Source organism: Canis lupus, chromosome 34 (assembly GCF_048164855.1).
Source record: "Canis lupus baileyi chromosome 34, mCanLup2.hap1, whole genome shotgun sequence".
In the NCBI taxonomy this organism is placed as follows: domain Eukaryota; kingdom Metazoa; phylum Chordata; class Mammalia; order Carnivora; family Canidae; genus Canis; species Canis lupus.
Genome location: NC_132871.1, coordinates 1,131,966 through 1,156,095, shown reverse-complemented (window position 1 = coordinate 1,156,095; position 24,130 = coordinate 1,131,966). Strand labels below are relative to the sequence as shown.

Here is a 24,130-nt window from a genome sequence, read left to right as displayed (position 1 = left end):
TTTTGAGAGTGAGAAACTTGTCGGGTTTTACTCTAATGGGCACTGTGCCTCCAGCGATTCAGCAGAATTACTCTGCAAGTGTTTCTTCCAAAATGTGACTCCCGAGGCTTCGGCCCCCTGCATGCGGAGTCTCGGTAGACGGTGACTCTCTGTATTCACTTGTCTCTCTGGATTCGCGGATGGTGGTTTGGCTGCAAACTCAATGCACTGATGTTTCCAGGAAAAATCATTTCAGTTTGTTCAGTTATTTTCTAGTTGTAAGGAAGGAAGGGACAACCTTTAAGCGAGCTCTTTCAATGTCAGTGCCGAAACTGGAAGTGTCTCAAGTGTCCTTTGTTTTACAGTGTAATTCCCCATCTGTTTGCCCCACGCTGGACTCCACCTGACAGGGGGCCTCTGACTCCAGGCCGCCCCTCCTTCCACCAGGTGATTGCACATTCCACCTGTAGGAGAGGGAGCGTGGTGTTAGGGTCCTGCTCTAGTGATAGGGTTTGTCACGGGTCATGCAAGGTCACACAGCACATCTCAGATCGATAAATACGTAGATGATTCCCTTCACAGTTAGCTCTTGGCTTTTCTTGCATTGTCTAGACGCGATGCACTGTCTGGACACTTAGAGAGACGTACTGCTTTCAGACGATTGTGGGCCCCCAAGGAGTTGGAGGGATGGTGCAAAACGTCTCGTCCCTGTGGCCGCTGGTTCTCTCAGACCCACTGAGGCCCGCCCAGACGGTGCCTGACAAGTCCTCTTCTGGATCCCAGTCTGCTCCTTTGTTATCCTCCCTCGATCATCCCTTCGGTCTTTTATTCTCTGGGCTTCGCCCTTTGCGCCCCCAGCTCCAGGTCGGACGTGCTCCTATTCTGGGTCTCCCCCTTGACTCATCCAGGAGCAGTGGCCCTTCCTCGCGGGGGGATATCAGGCCTTGGGACTTTCCAAACAGCAGAATCTACAAGAAACGCAAAATCGATTGCCTCGAATAAGAAAATGATGGTGATGCTACAATAAAACACAGCCCACGCCGTGATCTGTGATTCCTTATGCAGTCGAGACCCAGCTTAACCCTCTTCTCCACCCTCTGCCTCCTCTCACCCTGCCCTCCCTCCTGCTCCACAGACACACAGTAAGTACCGGGCCCAGGAACTTTGTGCCTGTGCTTCCCGCCCGCAGGGCACTTCCTCTTGGCGTCCTCCCTCGCTTCATTCTTGTCCCTGCTAAATGTCATTGCATCTTAGGTCTCCCCCCAAGTAACCTGGACAGACAGCTACTGCTCCTGGCCACAACCATTACCTTCTACCTCTTCATGTGTTCTTTGGTTGAATGAATGAACATATGATGCCATTGTTTTTTTTCTTTACCATGTTACACCAAGAATTCCTTCCTTGCCTAGAAGAGAAAATAAGGAGAAGTAAAATCCCACCTCATATATATAATAATATATTGCAGAAAAGTAATAGCAGAAAAGGAACAGGTGTCCTCAGAGGAAGTAAAAGAGGATATGATATTAGTTTGAGTTGCCATAAAGGTTTTTGAGAAGAAATTTAATGTGAGACTCAAAAAATGAGCAGAAGCCAATTATGTGAAAAATTGGAGTGATGAAGATTTTCAAGTAAAATAAATGGCACCTGGTGGGAAAGACACAGCATATATAAGTTACCTGAGAGACTCTTAAGGATGAGACAATCAGTAGGGAGAAGACATTCATGAGAAGAGTGTGGGGAGTGAGGTAGGGGTCGGTACATAAAATGCCTGGTAGTTATATATATATATATATATTATGTAATGTTATATATATATAATATAATGTATATATAAAATATAATTTTAAAAATTAGATTTATATTAATATATTAAGTATAAATATATATTATAATATATTTAATATATTTATATAATATCTGATATAGTATATTTGTATAATGTTTAATATATTTATATATTGAATATATAAATATAAATATATTTATAATATTTCTATTCTATTATATTTATATAATATTGAATATGTTAAATATAAATATATTTATAATATATTTATTATATTATATTTATATATTATTTAATATGTTATATTTGTATGATATTATATATTTATATAATATTTAATATATCAAATATGAATATATTTATGGTATGTTTAATATATTATATTATAATATAATTTTTAAGTGGATAAGGAAGCCATTGGATAATTGTAGGCAAGAGTAACAAAGCAATTTGTACTTTTAAATTATCACCTTAGCTACTTTGTGGAAAATGAAATGGAAAGTGACAAGATAATTAGAGACGAGCGTAGTCAGGAGATTACCGCAGTATTCCAGGTGAAGAAACGACAGTGATCTGAACCAAAACTGAAGAGAAATGGATGATATATACTTTTTGCAAAATAGAATCCAAGTGGCTCGGGTTGGACAGATTAGGTTCCTGGGAAAGAAAAGGAGGAGTCAGGAGTAGCCCAGTGCTGACGTGTACGGGTGGTGGATGAGGCCAGTCACTGATTTGGGAAAAGTCTGTGGAATAAAAGCTCTTAAAAACAAAAGGGAGGAAGGGAACAAATCAACAGTCCAGCATAGTTGTATTAATTATGAAATATCTAAGGAAGAGCCAAGTGGAAGTGTGGAAAGTTAGTTAGAGACCCAAGTATGGAGCTTGGAAGAGGGTTTTAGCTAATGAGAGGTCATTAGAGGGGAGTTTTTTTAATGCCATCTTACATATGTCTAAATGATTTACTTTGCAAATATGATCTAGCATAATATATCAATCGTTCGAGCTCTTTCCAGTAGGGTGCCCTATTTTGAGTATCATATGGAACAGGGAGATAAGGACTCACGGTCATGGAAAACACAAATAGATGTTTTACTTTTTTTCTTTTCTCAATGATTGTGTACGTTTAGTTATTACATTTCACACATGGAAAAACTGGGACTTAAAAGTCTAATTAAATTTGTCCTAAGATCCCTCGTATTGTAAGGGGCAGAACCAGGATTCAAGCTTAGGTTTTTGTTATTAAAACCATTCTCTTTATACCCCCGTGATATAAATACATATTTTTTTTCCTTTTCTTCCTTCGTGAGAGTTAACGGTAACAGTAAATCGTCTCCAGAATAGAGGCAGGTACAGTGATGTTGCTATAAGGACGGGCCCACCTGGAGCTGGTGAAGTAGCCTCCCTTCCTAGAAGCTAGGACTACCTTGAAGTGCAGCCCCTAAGTGTTTTCTAGGAGCAGCTGATGAAACGGTGGTATGAGGTGAGCAGCGTTTCCATTTACTTCCTGAGAATGTATTTTCTTCATGACTAATTTTTATAAGTTTTAGCTTGCCGACAACTTCAGAGAGTCTAGCAAGTACGTTTGATTATCTTAAAATAAAGACCACACACAGGGGTGCCCGGGTGGCTCGTCGGTTGAGCACCTGCCTTCGGCCCAGGGCGTGACCCCGGGGTCCTGGCATCGAGTCCCACGTCGGGCTCCCTGCGTGGAGCCTGCTTCTCCCTCTGCCTCTATCTCTGCACCTCTCTCTGTGTCTTTCATGAATAAATAAATAAACTCTTTAAAAATTTTTAAAAATAATAATAAAAATAAAAACCACACACATAAGGACTGTGCCTAGTAGCCATTACTTATTTCTAACACAGAAACTTGGTATTTTAGGGGCTTACGTTATTCCTCAAGGTAAGAATTAACTCCTTGATCAAAATTCTGGTACTGTTTATTATTACAATTACCTGGAGGGCTGGTATTTGCTATTCTTGCTATTTTTGACAGGGGACGGGGGCAGTGAGAAACACTGTCTCCTAAGAGGATTTTTCCAGAATGTGATCATGCATTTTTTACAACACGAGGAATTCTATTCTGTTAGCTTGCATAAGTCCATCTCATGTGGAATATGAAGTGATATATTCTCTCTCTTTCTCTACTGAGTTTGGAGGAAACAAAATTATAGTACGAGCAGACTAGAGATACCCCTTTGTGTTCTTATTGGCATGTGAAAATAACTTATTATCTTTCTGAATATATTACAATACAATTTAAACATTGTCTTTGACAATGTGGAACTCGAAGTTTTTCTGTTCCATTCGTAAATCTAATTTTTGCCCTTTCATATTTCAGTGAGCATCTAAAATAGTAAGAATAATAGTGAAGACATTTTTAAATAATGAGATTCTTTTTGAAATAAAATTTCATTATTTTATTCTTTTTTATTGCCCTATTAGAAAATCGTTTTAGAATATTAACATTTTAGGGTTAAAAACATTTCAGGATTAAGAAGGAATGTAGTCAATAATATCGTAATAATGTTATATGGCAACAGATAATGACTACAATTATCATGGTGAGCACTGAGTAACTCATAGAATTGTTGAATCAGTAAATTGTACACTTGGACCTAATGTAACCTTGTGGGGTTTTCTGTTTCTGTTTCAAGTTTTTACGTAGATTCGTTAGTTGGCATATAGTATAATATTAGTTTCAGAAGAGTAGCATTGTAATTATACAAACAATTTGGCATAAAAAAAAAAAAAGCAGTGCCTAAGCTCCACCCACAGAAATTCAAATTTAATTGGTCTAAGGGAGGGGAAAATATCAAATGATATGATTTTTTTTTTTCTACTTTGAAAGGACAAAAGAAAAAAAGGAGGATAAAGAGGTATCGGTTGTTGAGAGATTATAATATATGCCTTTGAGAGACGACATTCGAGATTTTTAATGCCTTGCAATTTATGGAATTTTTCCCATTATAAGAGTGATTAAAGTAAGACTCAAAAAATTAAATAATTAGCCCCAGCTGAGATAATTAGTAAGAAAAAGGGTTGTGCACATTTCACATTGTCCTCTGGAATGAAACAGTTGTCTTAACATATTCATGAATCACTGAGAATGAAGAGATTCCGCTCTTTGCTTTTAGTATGTGCTTAGAGATATGTGGAAATCCCGAGATTTACATGGTGAAAGTGGAGAAAATAAAGTCTGTAAAATAAAAGAATTAGGGCCGAGGCCGTTTGACAAATAAACAGAGAATCAGCTGTTCTTACCCTGGTTCTTTATTCATACACACGTCCACTTGAGAAGTATTTTATTGCCCAACGAACATTGTGTAAATAGGCCATTCTTCGTTCATCCTTTCATGTCTGTTGGCCTTTTATTGTTTAATATTGTTACAGAAACATCCTTTTTGGGGCTCATATTTATCAGATATACCTTTTTGCATCACCGTATTTTTAACTACTTTGTATTCATTGGTTTAAAATATTTCTTTACTACATAAAATATTACAATTTCTTTGTTTTGCTAAGTCAGAGACTCATTCTTTTGAGTGGAATTAGTCCGTATTCTTTGGAAGCAGAACCTGACATGAATTCTGATACAAGCGGTTTATTGAGGAAATGTTCTTAGGAGAATCCTATTAAGGAAATGAGGGAAACAGGATAGAAGTGGGGCAGGGAGCTAATAATTGATATATTTCAGTCCATTCTACTCTTATGTCGACCACATGAGTAGCCCTAAGTCATAAAATTGCCCGAACTTGAGACAAGAGGCACAACTTTGTGTGTATTCAGTATCAAGTTACTCACTGTCTGTAGGCCACTTCCTAGGTAAAGGACGTGGGTTTTCATGCCTTTCTTCGGAAAGTGATTTTCTTTGGACATGAGTAGTTTTCCTAGAAGAGTAAAGCTATGAGCCATCAGGTGCGGGTGGCTAGGCTATGGCTGCCCTGGTAACGAAGGGATTGTGCGGGTAGGGCCCCAACAGCTTCCCCTGTAGTCTGGGGCTTACATTGCTCAGGTCATCTTGCTCCTTACATTCATTCATTCCATCTGGGCACAATTTCTCTAGGATTCCTCAGACATACTCTAGGGGAAATTTGAAGAGGAGTGTTTTAGGAACACATAATACCCCTGATTTTAAATAAGCCTGTTACTGATACTCATTCTATCTCTACCACAAATTCCACATTTCCATTTCTTCAAGGAAAATCACTGTTGGTTTGAGAGCCTTGCCTGCTGGAGTGAACCTGACAGTCATACCTGGGGTGACCAAATCCCTAGTTATCATGCCTGTATAGAGCCACTTTTGGTGTTCCTGTCCATTTAAAGCCATAACAGTGAATAGAATATATTCTATATAAATATAGAGTGAGATCCTGGCTTATCACTTAGTTACTTACTGTTTTTCTTTTTGCCCTCGTTATATAGTAACACACCTACCTCTTCTGATGATGAGAGTCCGTGAATCTTGCCAACGTGTTAACTCTTTTCTTTGCCTGCTAATCAATAGTCACGAGGAGCTTGGGGTAAAGAGGAGGCCATAATAGCTTTAAATTTAACGAGACCATTACTGAGACCCCCTAATGAAAATGCTCAGCCAACCAAATCCTCTAGAAGCACAGAACTTCATATTATAGGGAAAAGAAGCCCAAATTCCCCAGGTACATTAACAGGCATGTTGGAGAGCATGGGGAGTCCTATTTCGACCCCTTGTTTTCTGTCCATAGGTGGCCTACATATTAGAAAATGGAACTGAAGGATAGTGTACCATCTTCTCAGGGTTTCACAGGCAAGTAGATATTTAGGCATATTTCCAGAAACCGTTCCCTTATTATAAGGACAGCAGCCTGCGGGCGATGTTGTGTGTATTAGAACCAGTGAACCATAATTATTACCCGTGATTACCTTCCTTGCCCTAGAGTGGATCCCTTGGCCCAAGGTGAGGTTGTGTGGGATCCCAAACTGGTAGTGTGCAAACTCCGTGAACTCGGGGAAGGTGGTGCTGGCTGAGGCCCTGCTGGTTAGGAAGGAAGCTTACAGCCACAATACATCCCATTTGGGGGGACACTGCCCTTTTCAGAGAGGAAGACATTCAGTGTAACCAGCCTTCCGCCTGCGGCTTGTTGATCCTCCCATGGATCGGTGCTGCATGGAGGGCTCTAAGATTATTATTTCTATTTCTTCCTGTGCCCACGTGGTAAATTTATTTATTTAAATCATCTAATTTAATTTATAAAAATATATTGGGTTAAAAATGTTCATTATATTCTCTTAATCCCCTTATTAATAGCTAGAGTATCTGCAGTGATATCTTCCTTTTAATTTCAGAGCAGAATATAATTTCGGGGTTTCTTATTCTCTCCTCTGTCATGCTTATTAGTTTATTTCGATTTTACGAATCTTTTCTAAGAACAAACACTTTTCTGTGTTAGTTGTAACTAAACAAACTTTTTTTTTTGTATTAACTAAAATTTTCATTTTATTTTTTCCTTTCTTGTCTATTCTCTAGTTTTATTTTCTTTTGTGAATGGCAAGTTAAGCTTCTGTGACAAAGCTTAGATTGCTTTTATTTTATGCTACTTCTGTTACAGTAGAGCGAACCATGATCTCATACCTGAGGTGATAGATGTTACTAGTACTATAAAGTCATAATAATTTTAATGCTATAAGTTGACCATAAATGTAAGGGTTTATTTCTGCACTCTTAGTTCTATTCCACTTACCTGTATCTGTCCGTATATCAGCACCACACCATCCTGATCACTACACCTCTGTACTAAGTGTTTTTTCTACTAAAATTTGAAATGCATAAATGTGAGTCCTCTAAGTTGAGTTCTTTTTTCCAAGATTCATTAGCCTATTATGATTCTCTTGAATTTCCATATGAATTTTAAGATCACCTTGTCAATTTTTGTTAAAAAAAAAAAAAGGCAGATATTTTGATAGGAAGCATACTGAAGATAGATAAATTTGGGGGAGTATTGTCATCCTAACAATATTGTCTTCCAATTCATGACTATGCATTGACTTCCCATTTTCTTAGATCTTCTTTAATCCTTTCAGCAATATTTTGTAGTTTTCAGTGTTCAAGAAATGTATTTCCTTTAAGTTTATGCCGAATGGTTTTATCCTTTTTATGATAAAAAATGAATTGATTATTCATTCAATTTCATTGCTAGTGTGTAGAAACATAATTGAGTTTTGTATATTGACCTTGTGTCCTTAAACTTTGCTGAACTCATTTATTTAATAGTCTTTTAAACAGATTACCTAGGGTTTTCTATAAATAAAATCCTATCATCTGCAAATGTTGCTTTACTTCCTTTCCAATATAGATACCTGTTACTTCTTTTGCTTACCTGATTGTCCTAGCTAGAATTTCCTGAATAAGGGTGAATAAAAGTGAAAAGAGAGAACATTCTTGTTTTTTCCTAGTGTTGGGGATAAATCATTTAGTCTTTGGCATCAGGTATGATGTTAGCTGGGGGTGTTAAATAGATATCCTCTCCCAGGTTGACAAAATTCACTTTTATTTCTAATTTGTATAGTGTTTTATTCAGAGAGGGCATTGATTTCATGAAATGCTTTTTCTGTACTCATTAAGATGACCACATGAAGATTGTCTTTTATTGTACTTAGATGATGTATTACATTGATTGATTTTCATATGTTTAAACTGAGCTCACTTTCTTGGATAACTCCAATTTAGTCACGGTGTATAATGTTTTATATATTTTCCTGGATTCAATTTTCTAGTATTTTATTGAGGATTTTTACATATATACTCAAAAAGGATACTGACTTGTAGTTTTATTTTCTTTGATATATTGACCTAACTTTGGTGTCATAATAATACTGGTCACATAGGATAAATTGGGAAGTGCTCTCTCCTTTTTTATAATTTGGAAGTTTGTAAAGGATCGGTAATTTGAGACTCTAATTAACTTGTCTATTTTTACCTATAATTTTCTCTATTTTACCTTTTTTGAGAACCAACTTTTGGTTTCGTTGGCCTTCTTCATTGTATTTCTATTTTCTACAGGTGTGCAATGGAGATATTGTGGATTTGGTTCCAGAGCACTACAATAAAGCAGATATTGCAGTAAGGTAAGTCCAATGAATTTTCTGGTTTCTCAGTGCATATAAAACCTGTGTTTACACTATACTGTAGTTTATTATGTAACAGTGTCATGTCTAAAAAACAATGTAAATGCCTTAATTACAAAATATTTTATTGCTAAAAAAAAATGCTAGCTATCATCTGAGTTTTCAGCAAGTCATAATCTTTCTGGTGGTAAAAGGTCCTGCCTTGATGATGATGGCTGCTGGCCAGGGTGGTGGTTGCTGCAGGTTGGGTAGGCTGTGGCAACTTCTTAAACCAACGTAGTAAAGAAGTTGGCTGCATCAATTAATTCTTCCTTTCATGAACAGTTTCTCTGTAGCATGGAATACTGTTTGGCAGGATTTTACCCACAGTAGAACTTATTTCAAAATTGGACTTTTAAGCAGTGCTACTGCTTTATCAGCTGAATCCATGTAATATTTTAATTCCTTTGTGGTCTTTTCAACAGTCTTCACACAATCTTCCCCTGCAGTAGTTTCCATCTCAAGAAACCACTTTCTTTGCTCATCCATAGATAGCAACTCCTTATCTTTTAAAAGTTTTATCACAGGCAGCCTGGGTGGCTCAGCAGTTTAGCGCCACCTTCTACCTGGGGCCTGATCCTGGAGACCTGGGATCGAGTCCCCGGTTGGGCTCCCTGCATGGAGCCTGCTTCTCCCTCTGCCTGTGTCTCTGCCTCTCTCTCTCTCTTTCTGTGTCTCTCATGAATAAATAAATAAAATCTTAAAAAAAAAAAGTTTTATCATGAGACTGCAACACTTGGGTCTCATCATCAGGTTGTACTTCTCATTCCAGTTTTCTTGCTGTTTCTACCACATCTGCAGTTGCTTTCTCCACTGAAGCCTTGAACCCCTCAGAGCCATCCATGAGGTTTGAATCAACTTCTTCCAAACGTGTGTTAATGTTGATATCTTGACCTCTTCCCATGAAACACACATCTTCTTAATGGCATCTAAGACGGTGAATCTTTCTAGAAGGTTTTTAATGTGCTTTGCCCAGATCCGTCAAAGGAATCACTGTCCATAGCAGCTATAGCTTTATGAGACAGATTTCTTAAATAACAAGGCTTGACCTCCAATGCCTGTTTCTTCCCTGTGGATGCTCAGCCGACCCTCACTTGTCCCATTCAGATACCTTGGAGGGGCAAGGGGCTGAGGAGGCCCGAATCCAGGGTACAGGGGCACAGGTGGTGCAGCTTTTTGGCAGTGTATGTGGGGTGCTTTAGTCTCCACAAAGTGATACATGGTAGGACGGGTTGGGCTGGCCCCCTGTCCCCATGTTTATACAGCTGAATAAAGAAGAAAAAAAAATAAGACTTGAAAGTTGAAATTTCTTCTTGACCCATGGCCTGCCAAGTGGATGTTGTGTCAGTAGGTATGAAAGTGATACTAATGTCGTGCGTCTCCATCAGAACGCTTGGGTGACAAGGTGCCTTTGTCAGTTAGGGGTAATATTTTGAAACAAACTTTTATTTTCTGAACAGTAGGTCCCAGCAGTGGGTTTAAAATATTTATTGTACATCTGAAACTTAACACTATGTCACTATATTTCCATAAAAAAAAAAAGTATCCAGGAAGTCCTGTTACACACAGATGTTCTGTGACCCAGACTTCACCGCTCCGTGCAAGAGCACAGGTGGAGGAGGTTGAGCGTAATTCTTAGGAGCCATAGGGGATTCCGAATGGTCAGGGCACGTGGGCTTCAACTTAAAGTCGCTGGTTATATCGTCCCCTACTAAGGGAGGCAGCCTGGACTTTGAAACTTTGACGTTAGGAACCGACTTCTTGCTGGGTAGGAATTCCTGCATCGTGTGTTCCAATAGGAGGCGGTTCCACCCACTTTGAGACTCTGTTGTCTAGTGTAGCCGCCTGCATTAGCTACGTGTACTCAGACCTTCTGGGTCACTCGCTGCAGCTTCTACAGTCAGCCCTTGCTGCTTCCCCTTGCACCTACCTTCGTGGTGTGGAGACGGCTTCTGTCCTCAAAGCTCACGACGCAACCTCCGCTGGCCTCCGACTTGCCTTCTGCAGCCTCCCCGGCTGTCAGCCTGCCCACATCCCAACAGACCAGGGGCCTCCCTTGGGTGCGGCTTGCATTTAAGGGAATGCTCTGGTGGCTTTAATCTCTCCAGGCTGCTGAAACTTTCTCCAGATCAGCAAAAAAGACTGTTTTGCTTTATTATCATTTGCCGGGTTCATGGAAGTAACACTTTTCCAACTTACTTCAAGAACCTCCCCTTAGTACTTAGAACTTGGAGAATTGATTGGCGCAAGAGGCCTAGGTTTCAGCCCATCTGGGCTTCCAGCATGACTTCCTTGCTCAGCTTAACCAATTCTAGCTTTTGATTTAAAGTGAGAGAGGAGCAACTCGTTCTCTTATTTGAACACTTAGGGCCCATTGTAGGATCACTAATTGGCTCAATTCCTGTATTGTTGGGTCTCAGGGAATAAGGAGGCCCAAGGAGAGGGGGTCAGGGGAACCGCCGCTGAGTGGACTGGCCAGGACACATGCAACATTTATTAATTAAGTTCACTATCTCGTTTGGACACGGTTCACGGAGCCCCAAAGTACGTATGGTAGTAAGATCGGTGAACACTGATCACAGATCACCATGCCAAACACGATAGTAATGAGAGAGTTCGAAATATTTTTTTTTAAGATTTTATTTATTTACTCACAAGAGACACACAGAGAGAGAGAGGCAGAGACACAGGCAGAGGGAGAAGCAGGCTCCATCCCGGGACTCCAGGGTCACGCCCTGGGCTGAAGGCAGGTGCTCAACCACTGGGCCACCAGGGCTGCCCGAGAGTTTGAACTATTTAAAGAATTATGAAGTTGACAGAGATATGAAATGAGCAAATACTACCGGAAAAAGAGTACCGATGCACTTGCTCTTGTAGCGTTGCCACAAACCTTCAATTTGTAAAAAGTGCAGTATTTGCAAAACACAAAGTAACAGCAATAAAATAAGTTATGCTTGTATTTCATTCATTTCTACTCTAATCTTCTATTCGCTTTGAGTTTAGTTTGCTCTTTGTTTTTTTCCCAATATCTCAGGATGGAAAGATTATTGATTTGAGGTACTTAAAAAAATATGAAATTTGTAGTTATAGATTTTCCTCTGAGCCTGTTTTAGCTTTTCTATAAGTTTTGGTGTATCAGGTTCACATTTTTAGTCATCTTAAGTTTTTTCTTTCTTTCTTTTTTTTTTTTTTTTTGGAAATTTTTTTTATTGGAGTTCAATTTAGCACAATACCCGGTGCTCATCCCATCAAGTGCCCCCCTCAGTGCCCGTCACCCCCACCCCCCGCCCTCCTCCCCTTCCACCACCCCTAGTTCGTTTCCCAGAGTTAGGAGTCTCTCATGCTCTGTCTCCCTTTCTGATATTTCCCACTCATTTTCTCTCCTTTCCCCTTTATTCCCTTTCACTATTTTTTATATTCCCCGAATGAATGAGACCATATAATGTTTGTCCTTCTCCGATTGACTTACTTCACTCAGCATCATACCCTCCAGGTCCATACATGTCAAGGCAAATGGTGGGTATTTGTCCTTTCTAATGGCTTAGAAAAGTCCCTTCATCTCCCTCAGGGCTCTCCTGTCCCCAGGCTCCCCCGTCTCCCTTGGGGCTCTTCTGCCCCCAAGATCCCCCCTCCAGCCTGGTCCTCCCCCCCCACCCTGGGTTCTTGTATATTCTATTTTTCCTCCTTCCTACCTGTTAGAGGCGAACACCTTCCCCCTGTAGGTGGGGCTGGCCTCGGTCTACACCTCAGGGCAGACTGGTAGGTGTCCGGGTTTCGTGATGTCCCCTAGGTCGCCTGGGGGGGGAGCAGGTGTGGCGAGGACCCTGCTCCCTGCCAGCTTGCCCGTCTCCCATCTTAAGTGTTTTCTGATTTTCTTTGTGATCTTTTCCCTCTGTCTTAGTCACTGGTTTCTAGGTGGGCTCCATCCCCCACCTAGGGTTTAACCCAACCCTAGGAACAGTAGGAACAGGGTCTGCAGGTTTCCAGTTATCACCTGGAATTGGCTGTGTCCCCCCCTCTTCCGTCGAGGTTCCTCATGGGTGGTGGGACGTCTTGCAGGGCCATGCATGTTCGCTCCCGATGGAGGAGGTTTTCGTGGTCCCTCCTTACAAACGGGACGTTTCTGGTCCACAGTCCCTTTTCCTGGTACTCGCCAAGCTCTCCAGGCTTCCGAGGTTTGCTCTTCCCATGGTCTCTGTCTTTCATCCATTTCCTTCCAACCTATTTGCATCTTTAGATCTAATGTTTATCTTCTTAAGACAATATACAGATCGGCTCTTGTTTTTCCTTATCCGGTCTAAAGTCTTGTATTTCGTTGGAATATTTAATCCATTCACATTTCATGTTATTATTGGTGTGGTTGCACTTATTCCTGCCGTGTTACCTTTTATTTCTATGTCTCATATCTTTTCTTTTTTTTTTTCTTGTCTCTCTGTTCTTTCTTACCCAATTTCTGTTCAATTTGGTGGATATTCTAGTCCAAAATTGCAATTGCTTTAATAATCCTAGTTATTTTTTTCTATTATCACCTAGTGATAGTTCTAGGTATTTCCTCTTAATTTATGAAAATACACTTCATACCTATACTATCATAATTCCTGCCCCTTTTCCCTTCTCTCCTCTAGGGTTCTCCACTATACATGTTAGGGTGCTTATTGGTACCTCACATTGCTCTGTGGCTGTTTTTTTTTTTTCCTTTTCATTTATTCTGTTTTTCAGATTACCTACTCTCTTTTACTCTATCTTTAATTTTGCCGGTTCCTTTTTTTTTTTTTTTTTTTTTTTGCCAGTTCAATCTAATATTGATGCCACCTAGTGAATGTTTCGTTTTGGTTATTATATTTTGCAGCTAAAGAATTTCCATTTGGTTCTTTTTAAAAAATAATTTATATCTTTTTTTATATGTTGTATTTAATTAGATGCTGTTACCATACCTTTTTTCAATTCTTTAGACTTGGTCCGTTTTTGTTCTTTGAATATAATTGTAATAGCTGCTTTGCAGCCTGTGTGTGCTAACTGCAACATCTGGGTCCCTTCAAAAGCAGTTTCTGTTGTCTGTTTTCTGTGTATGGTCACAGTTTTCTGTTTTTTTTTTTTTTGCATGACTTGATATATTCCTCTTGAAAATGAGATATTTTAGAAAACATGTCTCAGCAACACAGGATGCTGACTCTTCCACTTCTGAGTCATCTTGTTTTTTGGACTGGTCATTTGTTTATTTGCTTAGTGACTTGGTTGAACTGATTCTGTGAGGTTGATTTCCCTCTTGAGTATGACCATGTGACCTTGGATATCCCTGCTCAGATTTTTTGTTTTTAAAGATTTTTATTTATTTATTCATGAGACAGAGAGAGAGAGAGAGAGAGAGAGAGAGAGAGGCAGAGACACAGGCAGAGGGAGAAGCAGGCTCCATGCAGGGAGCCCAATGCGGGACTCGATCCCAGGACCCCGGGGTCACGCCCTGGGCCCAAGGCAGATGCTCAACCGCTGAGCCACCCAGGCGTCCCAGATTTTTTTTTTCTTGTACAGTTTTGGGTCTCGAAGCCCCAGGTCAAGGTCCTGTATGCCCACTTTCTGGTGGGAGCTCTCTTCCTGATTTGCAGATGACCAACTTCTCACTAGGTCCTCGCAGTGGTGAGAGAGAAAGAATAATAATCTCTGGTGTCTCTTTTTATAAGGACAACAATCTTATTGGATCAGGACGCTACAGTTATGACCTCCTTAACTTTAATTACCTCCTTATAAGTCTTGTCTCCAAATATAGCCTCTTTGGGGGTTGGAGTTTCAACAGAGGAATTTTGGAGGAATACAAACATTCAGTCCCTACAGCCTAGGTCAGAGCTCATTGCTCAGCCAGTTGTTGGTCAAAGGTCGTGCCTAAGTCCCTTGTGCCATTGCAACTTCTGCCTTTTGTTGATCAATCTCTTTGTGGCTTAGGAATGTTTTCAGTTCTTCTCCACATCCTGCTCTGACTGGTTGTGTCCCAGGAGTAAGAGGTGGTTGCAGTAAGGTTGCCCTGGTTCTCAGCTACCCCTTCTTAGAAGAGAATTTCTTGGAGCACGGGGCTTGGGGTAGGGTGAGACGTTCTTTTTTTTTTTTTTTTTAAGATTTTATCTATCCAGATTATTTTTATTTATTTATTCATGAGACACAGAGAGAGAGAGAGAGGCAGAGACACAGAGGGAGGCATTCTTAAAGGCCGCCCATTCCCTTCTCCTCACCCCAGAGTGAGGAGTTTTCCTAGTTTGACACCAAACCTGAGTGGGACGTGAGGAAGGAGAGAAAACTCACTCACACGGCTGCACCTTCCTGTGTCAGAGCTGGAATAGTTCCTGTAAGATGTAGCTTGGGGTGGGAAGGAGGCGGAGAAGGGTGAACGGCTCAAAGATTATAGACCACTGAGATTTAGACGGTTTATTTGGATGAATGTTTCTACATTTGCTATATAGGACAATTTCCGGAGACTTTAAATTATGGCTTTTAGTAATTTTGTCTGGTTTAGTTAAAATGTTGATGAGAGAGCTTCTAGTGCACTCCTCGCCCCTTTATTCTAGAAGTTGTTTCTACTTAGAGATTTTTAACTGGATGTAAACTCAGACAAAGATTTTCATTTGGAAAGGAAGGCATTTACCTCAGACTGAGTTGACCAGGGACACAGAGTTAATTCAATACAAAGCAGCACCAGCCTCCTTTTTAAAAGTGGCCCATCCCAAACATTTTCCACTCCTCAGCCCTGTGCAGGTTGAGTCTGCTCCTTGCAGCCCGTTTGATTCTCAAAATGTCCCTGATTTGGCCAGTGGCTGCTCGCTCAGGCCGGCTCCTGTAGCCTTCTGACGCGTCTCCATCACTCCTTGAATATCCTGTCACTCGCCAGCACCAAAAAGATGTTTTATATTCGTATATTTCCTATACCCCAGTCCTGGAATCACGCACCTCTCCTAGGAGTCCTGGTTCCTTTCTAGAGCAATTTTAAAGGTTAAATATAATCTAAATGCTGAGAACGATATTGAAACTTTCTCTCTTCTTTCTTATTAAAATATTTTGGTAAATTTGTTTCCTAAAGTCCACTCCAAATTTTCTGAATCAGAATGGGCTCAGATAAATTTATCTGAGTTTGACAACAGATTATTTTCCTATTGAGTTTAGACTTGCCATCATGCATTTCAACCGAGTTCTAACTAAAATCACCCATTAACTTGTATCTTTTTTGTGATGCCGGTTTTCAAACCTATATAACATTGTCATTTCCCTCTCAAGGACTAAGATATCAAATTTAAGAAGAGGAAAATAGAAGCTGAAGCTTAAAAATATGCAAGTTTATTCATTTCAGAAAAAAAAATGTATGTTCTGCAACTACGAAAATTCAGTCTATAACTTCATTTCTTTTATAAGTTTCAGCTTGAGAAAGATGATAAATATATTTACATAAAATCAGAAAGTATAAACACATAAAGTAGAGCTGTAAGGGAGAGGGAATTTGTCAGTACAGAGTCTAAATTTTATCCTAAATGTGAAAAGATAATAATCTTTAAAGGTTTAAAATGATTAAAATAAAGAAGTTTTTTTATATATAAAATTATTTTATAATTTATGACATTAAAAATTGTTTCTTTTTTTTTTTTTTTTTTATTTATGATAGTCACAGAGAGAGAGAGAGAGGCAGAGACACAGGCAGAGGGAGAAGCAGGCTCCATGCACCGGGAGCCCGATGTGGGATTCGATCCCGGGTCTCCAGGATCGCGCCCTGGGCCAAAGGCAGGCGCCAAACCGCTGCGCCACCCAGGGATCCCCCTGTTTCTTAAAATAAATGAAATTACATCGTGATGTCTTTCAAGGCTCTTTAGGGTTGGGGGGGCTCCATGGTTGAGCATCTGCCTTTGGCTCAGGTCGTGACCCCCGGGGTCCCCAGATCAAGTCCCACATCCAGCTCCCTGCATGGAGCCTGCTTCTCCCTCTGCCTGTGTCTCTGCCTCTCTCTGTGTCTCTCATGAATAAGTAAATAAAATCTTTAAAAGAAAAAAAAAGATTAGTCTTATTTGCCTTCATGGTAGTCATCTCAGATAGCTTTTATTTCTTCATGAGATATATATATATTTTTTTTTAATGTTGGAATGACTGCTCTTTTCTATTCATTCCTTTGGAAGTTAAACTTAGTAACTAGAATTAACTGTTTTTTTGTAAAATAGCTTTATGCCTTTTCATCACCTACACTTGAGGGTCAGTTTTATTTATTGAATTGGAAGGTCTAATGACAACCACCATAAGTATATTATCTGCTTCTGAGATTCTATGCTGTAAAATTCTTTTTTTTTTTTTTTTAATTTTTTTTTTTTTTTTTTTTTTTTATGATAGTCACAGAGAGAGAGAGAGAGAGAGGCAGAGACACAGGCAGAGGGAGAAGCAGGCTCCATGCACCGGGAGCCCGACGTGGGATTCGATCCCGGGTCTCCAGGATCGCGCCCTGGGCCGAAGGCAGGCGCCAAACCGCTGCGCCACCCAGGGATCCCTATGCTGTAAAATTCTAATCTCTCAGATTATCTCTCATTTACTACCACAGTGCCAAAGCCATAGTCCCTGAATTTCTTTGCAAATATGAAAATTAATAAAAACACTTTAAAAATCATCTTTCCCAAATGCAGAAACAGATAGATATATGGCCATAATTTCTCGAATCATAACATTTAACTAAATTTAGAAGATGATTTTCAATAGTTCGGCTAAAAAGTTTGCTACCACTTGATATTACTTCATTCATTCATTCATGACCTTAAAGGCTGAAATTTTTTTTTTAAATTTTTTTATTTATGATAGTCACAGAGAGAGAGAGAGAGAGAGGCAGAGACATAGGCAGAGGGAGAAGCAGGCTCCATGCACCGGGAGCCCGACGTGGGATTCGATCCCGAGTCTCCAGGATCACGCCCCGGGCCAAAGGCAGGCACCAAACCGCTGCGCCACCCAGGGATCCCTAAAGGCTGAAATTTAAAGAAGTTTTGCTTTGAATCCTGAAGACAGAAACCCTGAATTTAAATACTTGATGTATGACATTGGGGAATCATTTAGTATGTTTGATCCTTTTGCAACCAAAAATATAGGATAATGACATAGAGTTGTAACAGATTATTATGGTAAAATGTATGAAATATACCTCCTATATTTGCTTACACATCCAAGTTGTCATTTTATTCCTTTTGGGTTACTTTTTAAGTTTATATTTATTTTTTAGTTATCTCTACACCCAACATGGGGCTTAAACTCACAACCCAGAGATTAAGAGTTGCTTGTTCTAACTGAGCCATCCAGGTGTCCCCACATTTAAGTTATTATTGAGTTTCCATTATATGCTTAGAGATATTTTCTTGTCAAGCTTTTGTTTTCTTTTTAATATTTACTTATGTAACAAAATTTCCCTTAATAATAATAAAAATAGTTCTCCACCTTGTTCTATCTCTTGCTTTTGAACATTACAAGGTAACACTGGTTTAATAGAAATCTCAGATGAGAAGTGATAAATTACATTTAAAAAAATCCATAACCTTAACTGCATTTTTAAAGCTTTTCATTTTTAATTACTTTCTACTTTGTATGTCTTTTATAAGGTTTTCTGAATTATATGTGCTTTCTAAAACAGTGCTCACATAGCTGTCAAAACTAAACTATGCAATGGAAAGGTCAGACTTTAGCAGATAATTCCTGTTTCCATGGTAACTGACTTGATTTAGGAAAGATCTGTGAGTGCTTATAAGTAATCGTGGTATCCAAAACTTCATTGCTTTCCTTTGACAGGTGTAGTGATCTCACCTGAGAAAGAGGCAGTTCTTAGATTATTCCTAAATGGGAATTTCAAATATTGGTACTAATTTATCAGTCTTTAATTGTTATCTATATATCCTATATAGTGTCGCACTCCTCCAAGTAAAAGAGTCACCATTAAAATGAATCAGATAGTTTCATTGACACTAACTACTAATACATACATGCTTTTTCACCAATGATCACACTTTTATGTCTTCCTGGAAGATTTTATGCGTCTAGGAACATTAAGCAAGGTAGTGAATGCTTTAGCCTTATACCCTTTGGATGTTTCTTTGTTTCATTGTTAAGGGAATCTATGTTAAGGATGTTAGATCTCTCTGTATTTTTAAGCCATAACATACTAAAATACCATTTACACTAAAGCCATTAGAGCCAAGAGAAATCATTTCAGTGGAATCAGTCATGAGTTAGAAAATATTGTGGAGTACATTATTTTAGAGACCGTCAGTAGCAACCACGGTGGAATTGGTTTGGGGCCATTTTCCACATCCATTGATGGATATGTGGAGTAAATTATTCATATCTTCATTTGCCTATTTCCACAATAATATTTTGATTATTAAACCTGCACCGATAGCAAGCCTCTTGGGATGAAAGTGCTAGTTACTTTATTTCTATTTACCCCTCCCTCTTTCTTTTTCAAAAAAATTTTTTTTTTTGCCTTGTTTCTTCTCTCCTTTTCTCCTTCCTAAATTAGCCAAATTATGGGGCAACCTGGGTGGCTCAGTTGCTTGATCGTGGGACTCTTGATTTCAGCTCAGGTTGTGATCTCAGGGTTCTGGGATCATGCCCCATGTTTGACTCCATGCTGAGCATGGAGCCTGCTTGCGATTCTCTTTTCCCTCTCTCTCTCTGTCCCCCATCTCCTTAAAAAAAATTAGTCAAATTGTCTCATGACTTCTATGACTATAAGTATAATTGATACTTATTTATAATTAATAAGTAAAATTAATAAATGAAATTAACTTATGCTAATAAATATAATTAGGTCAAAAATTAGCCAAATAAATCTTAAGACTTTTATGTCAGTAAATATAAATCATAAGAATTCTATAAAAATTATTCAGGAATCTTCAAGTAGATGTGATGTTACTGTGAGATGGCATCTAGACATTTTGCTTTATCTTCCTTTTCCTAAATATTCATTAAAACTCCTTTGAAAGCATCTTAACAAACTCGAGATGGAAATAACTTTGAAAATATAAAATTCATGTCAATCATTTTTAAGAGTCTGGGAGGAATGTCTACTAAAAATAGTTGACTTGAAGCTCAAATGCAAATTAGAATTAGTTGTTTTATAGCTGGAAATAGTTTAGAAAAAAGCCTTATAATGTAGAATGAGAAGAAAAAGTTCTTCCCCGTGTCTACCCCTTGTTGAAGATCTAGTTTTGTAGAAAGCACAAAGAAAAGGGTAATTTCCTATCTTATTCTTTTGTTCTGCTCGTATTAGAAATTGAGTTGGTTTTGATTGATGGTCCCATAAGAGAAGTGGCCTGTGGTAGAAATGCTCAGTCACTTGACCAAAGCCATCAATAGGCAATGGAGCCTCCACTAGAACTCCATGCTCCTTCACAGTTCAAGGCTCCACGTACAACTCAAGGAACCAATTATACTGGGTCTTGCAAGTACATAAATCTGAATCCACTGTAAAGAACCAATGAGAAACTGATTCTTTAGCTGGGAAAAGAAAGTGAGGAAGAGGAATGTTGTATTTGAATAGTGGCCTTTAGGTTTGTATGGGGCAATACTCGGAGGATGATAACCATTTTCTTAGAACCTCTTTTGAAAGTAAAACAAGAGGACTGAGCTTCTTGTGGACATTTAAGTTTGGGGTAGGATACGCTACTGATAGGTTTTGAAAAGACAGTGTATTATCTGTTTGGAATTACCAATTAGCTAATCAAGGGTTGAATGCCTCATGGTGTACAAAAAAAGAATAATTGAAGTAAAATTCATACTCTCATGTTTTCAAAGGACAGAAATATATTTGTAGAAATAAAATAAACATACACAAAACAAACAAAAGAAATATGGCCTGATCTAACAATTACCCCTCTTAGGTAACGGCATATTGTAAACCCTTTGAACAAGACTGATACTGAATTAGAGATGCACAAACCAGAGGACTGCTTAGTACCGACAGTATTAAACTGATATTCTAAGTGATAGGTCACAAGCACCTGGACTGAGAGGAACGGGCTGATAAAACACCAGCATGGGCAATGTTAGGACAAAATTCTATACCTCTGGTCTCTCTTCTTTGCATGACCAAACCCCAATCATCCTTTAAGATGAAGTTCAAAATGAAACTTCCAGAAGAATTTGAAAGAATGATTGCTGTCTTTTCCTGTTTTCAAATCGCTTTGTTCAAATTGCCAGTATAACACTTAGCAGAACGTAGAGTTAGGGCCCACCGAATTCCACCGCGGAGCCATAGACTTTGCTATTATTGTCCCTGTCGAAAACTCATCATCCAACACAGGTTGGCCAAATTGAATCATATCCTTTTTTTTTTCTTCCCCTTTTCCCCTTAAATCCATGATTTGGCATTTGGAAATGAAATCTCTAAAGATTAAAAAAAAAAGAACTCTAAAGATTAAAGAAATTGGAGTTACAGTCTGACTTTACAACAGTCTTGCAAATAGAGAGTCTATTAACAGAGAAGTCTATGACTAGATGTTCTTTATCCTACCAAAGTCACAGTAAAGTAGGCTAAACTATAAATAATAGCCTCAGACACTGAGGATGTGACTTTGAAAAAAATTGTTCAACCTTGTTTTGAAGAGTTTTCTAAAAAATATATGGTGTATTCTCACCTACGGGCACAATTATTAAAGGTGTACAGAAATAATGTGCTGTCTTGTTGTACAAAGTAATCTTTTAGAAGGTTTTATGTTGGCTTAGTATTCTTCAGCTACTCAAATTGTGATCAGTTTTTATCACTACTATTATTTTACCACTTTAAGTGTTACAGGGATGATATGTGTTTGTGTGTGCTGTCAATTTGATGTAGAGGTGTGTGTGTTGCTTAGCCTTATTAAATTGTCAACAGTACCTGCAGCTTTTACTTTAGATTGTAAGGTAGCCTTAACTGAGCAGGATAATATAGGAAAGGGAAGTGTTATATAAAGTAGCACGCCTACTTTATATAAGGATGCTTTTCATTTCAACTTCTTGTACTTGAAAGTTTGACTCTCAACTACACATTATACTTTAAAAAGCATTATAAACCAGTGTTGCTTTTTGTGGAGAAAACAACAGCAAAAATATTAGGATTAGAACTTAAATCAGGTAGAGCCCCTAAAAGTCAATCAGTTTTGGTGTCTGTAATAAGTGTTAGAGGCATATTCAGCCTCACTGAAAAACAATATTTAAATTTGCTTGCCAATTTTAGAGTCCACAGAAATGATTTTTTGCAGTATTGTAAATTTAAAAACATCAATGTTTTCTGTGGTAATTCAAACGTAAATTTAACCAATTTGATCCTCATAAAATTGTGATATCTCAATAGTGTTCCTACTTGCTCTGGAAACTTCTAAAAGTCGTTCCAAAATTAGTAAGAGATATGGACACATTCCATCATATTCCTGTACATGTAAATAGGACAGCATCAATGTTATTTTATTTACAAAGAGAATATAGAATCCATTTAGGACCACCTAGCAAACGTTGACCATTGCAGTGTTGTTCAAGGTGATTATATATAACAGCGACAATTTCTATGATTGTTTCTATTGCCAGAATGTCATGTGCAAGATACAAAAGGAGAGACCCAAACCAGAGACATATTCAGGAACTCATCAGTTGTAATGGAGAATATCCCAATATTATCCCAACCAATATCTCAAATTGTTAATTATCAGGAAAAAGGATGACATTGAGAGACGAGAAAACGAGTGAGAAATACACCACTATCTCCCATTAGAATGACTCTGGGAAACGAACTAGGGGTGGTAGAAGGGGAGGAGGGTGGGGGGTGGGAGTGAATGGGTGACGGGCACTGGGGGTTATTCTGTATGTCAGTAAATTGAACACCAATAAAAAATAAATTAAAAAAAAAAGAATGACAACAAAACAAAACAAAACCCTAAGAACCTGACATTACCAGTATTTAAGAAGATGCAGAGCAACAAGAATTCTCGTTCATTCCATCTGTTTTGAAGACAGGCAGTTTCTTATAAAGCTAAACATAGTCTTACTGTACAATCCAACAATAGCTCTGTTAGCTATTTGTCCAATGGATTTGAAAACGTAGCCACACAACACCTGCATGCAAAAGTTTATAGCAGCTTTCCTGATCACTACCAAGTATTGGAAGTAAATAATTGTCCTTCAGTCAGTGAATGGATAAACCAACTGTGGCATATCCACATTATGGAATATTATTCAGCAATAAAAAGAAATGAACTAGGAAGTCACAAAAAGAGAGAGACCTTCAGTGCATATTGTTATATGGAAGAAACCAATGTGAAAAGGCTACATATTGTAGGATTCTGATTCTATGACATATTGGGATTGGCGAAAGTATAGAGATGATAGAAAGACCAGTTGTTGCCAGCGTTTCAGGGGACTTTGAGAGGGTTGAATGCATGAAGCACAGGGGATTGTTTAGGGCAGGGAAATAATTCTGTATGTGACTCTACTGGTTGACACGTGACTTTATGCATTTGTCAAAACCCATAGAACTTTACAATAGGAAGAGTGAACTTTACACGAATTAAAAAATATATATATCTTTGGATGTCACAGGATCCCAGGATTGAATGCAGAATGTGATAAAACAATTGAACTGTATAATAAACCTATGAAACCACCTCATAAGGAGAGGAGTGAGGAATGGAGGCTGGCTTAAGTAACTTTGAAATTTAGTAGAATATATAAAATTAAAGGCAAAGGAAACTGTACACTGTTACTGGATTCTGTGTGTTAGGAATTACACCACTTCTCTATATTTATACTGAGGTTGAACAATTAAGTAAATGGTTAGTGGATAATAGGCCACATTTCTCGCTGTTGTAGTAGGAGGCTATAGATAAACGAGGGGAGGAGGCAAGAATAGTCATCGTAAGAGTAGAACTTGGGGGAAAAGTTTCTCTGAATAATTTCGATAGATATTTGTCAATCTTAATAAAACAAGTTTTTATATATAAAACAAGTTTATATATATATATAAAGTTTTAGATATAAATTTTTATATATAAGTTTTTGTCAAGACAAATTACTTTGGGTCACTTTTCTAATACTGAAACCTAATTCCTCTATTCCCTTTACTAAATACTCAAAACTTATTCCTTATTACTATTCCCTTCAGAAATAACACAAATACTGTCTCCCTTTGGGGCACTTCAAAATCTAAATTAATTATGCTGATTATCTCATGCAGCTTGACCTAATTGAGTTTAATTATCT

General features: G+C 38.4%; 1 long non-coding RNA gene across 1 annotated transcript; it reads left to right on the top strand.

Annotated features, from left to right (window-relative positions):
• The first annotated feature begins 2,172 nt into the window (after positions 1-2,172).
• Positions 2,173-22,652, top strand: LOC140624370 (uncharacterized). The gene is made up of 3 exons (XR_012023852.1): positions 2,173-3,245; positions 8,805-8,869; positions 22,463-22,652. It is a non-coding gene; the product is annotated as an uncharacterized lncRNA (long non-coding RNA).
• Positions 22,653-24,130: the final 1,478 nt, after the last annotated feature.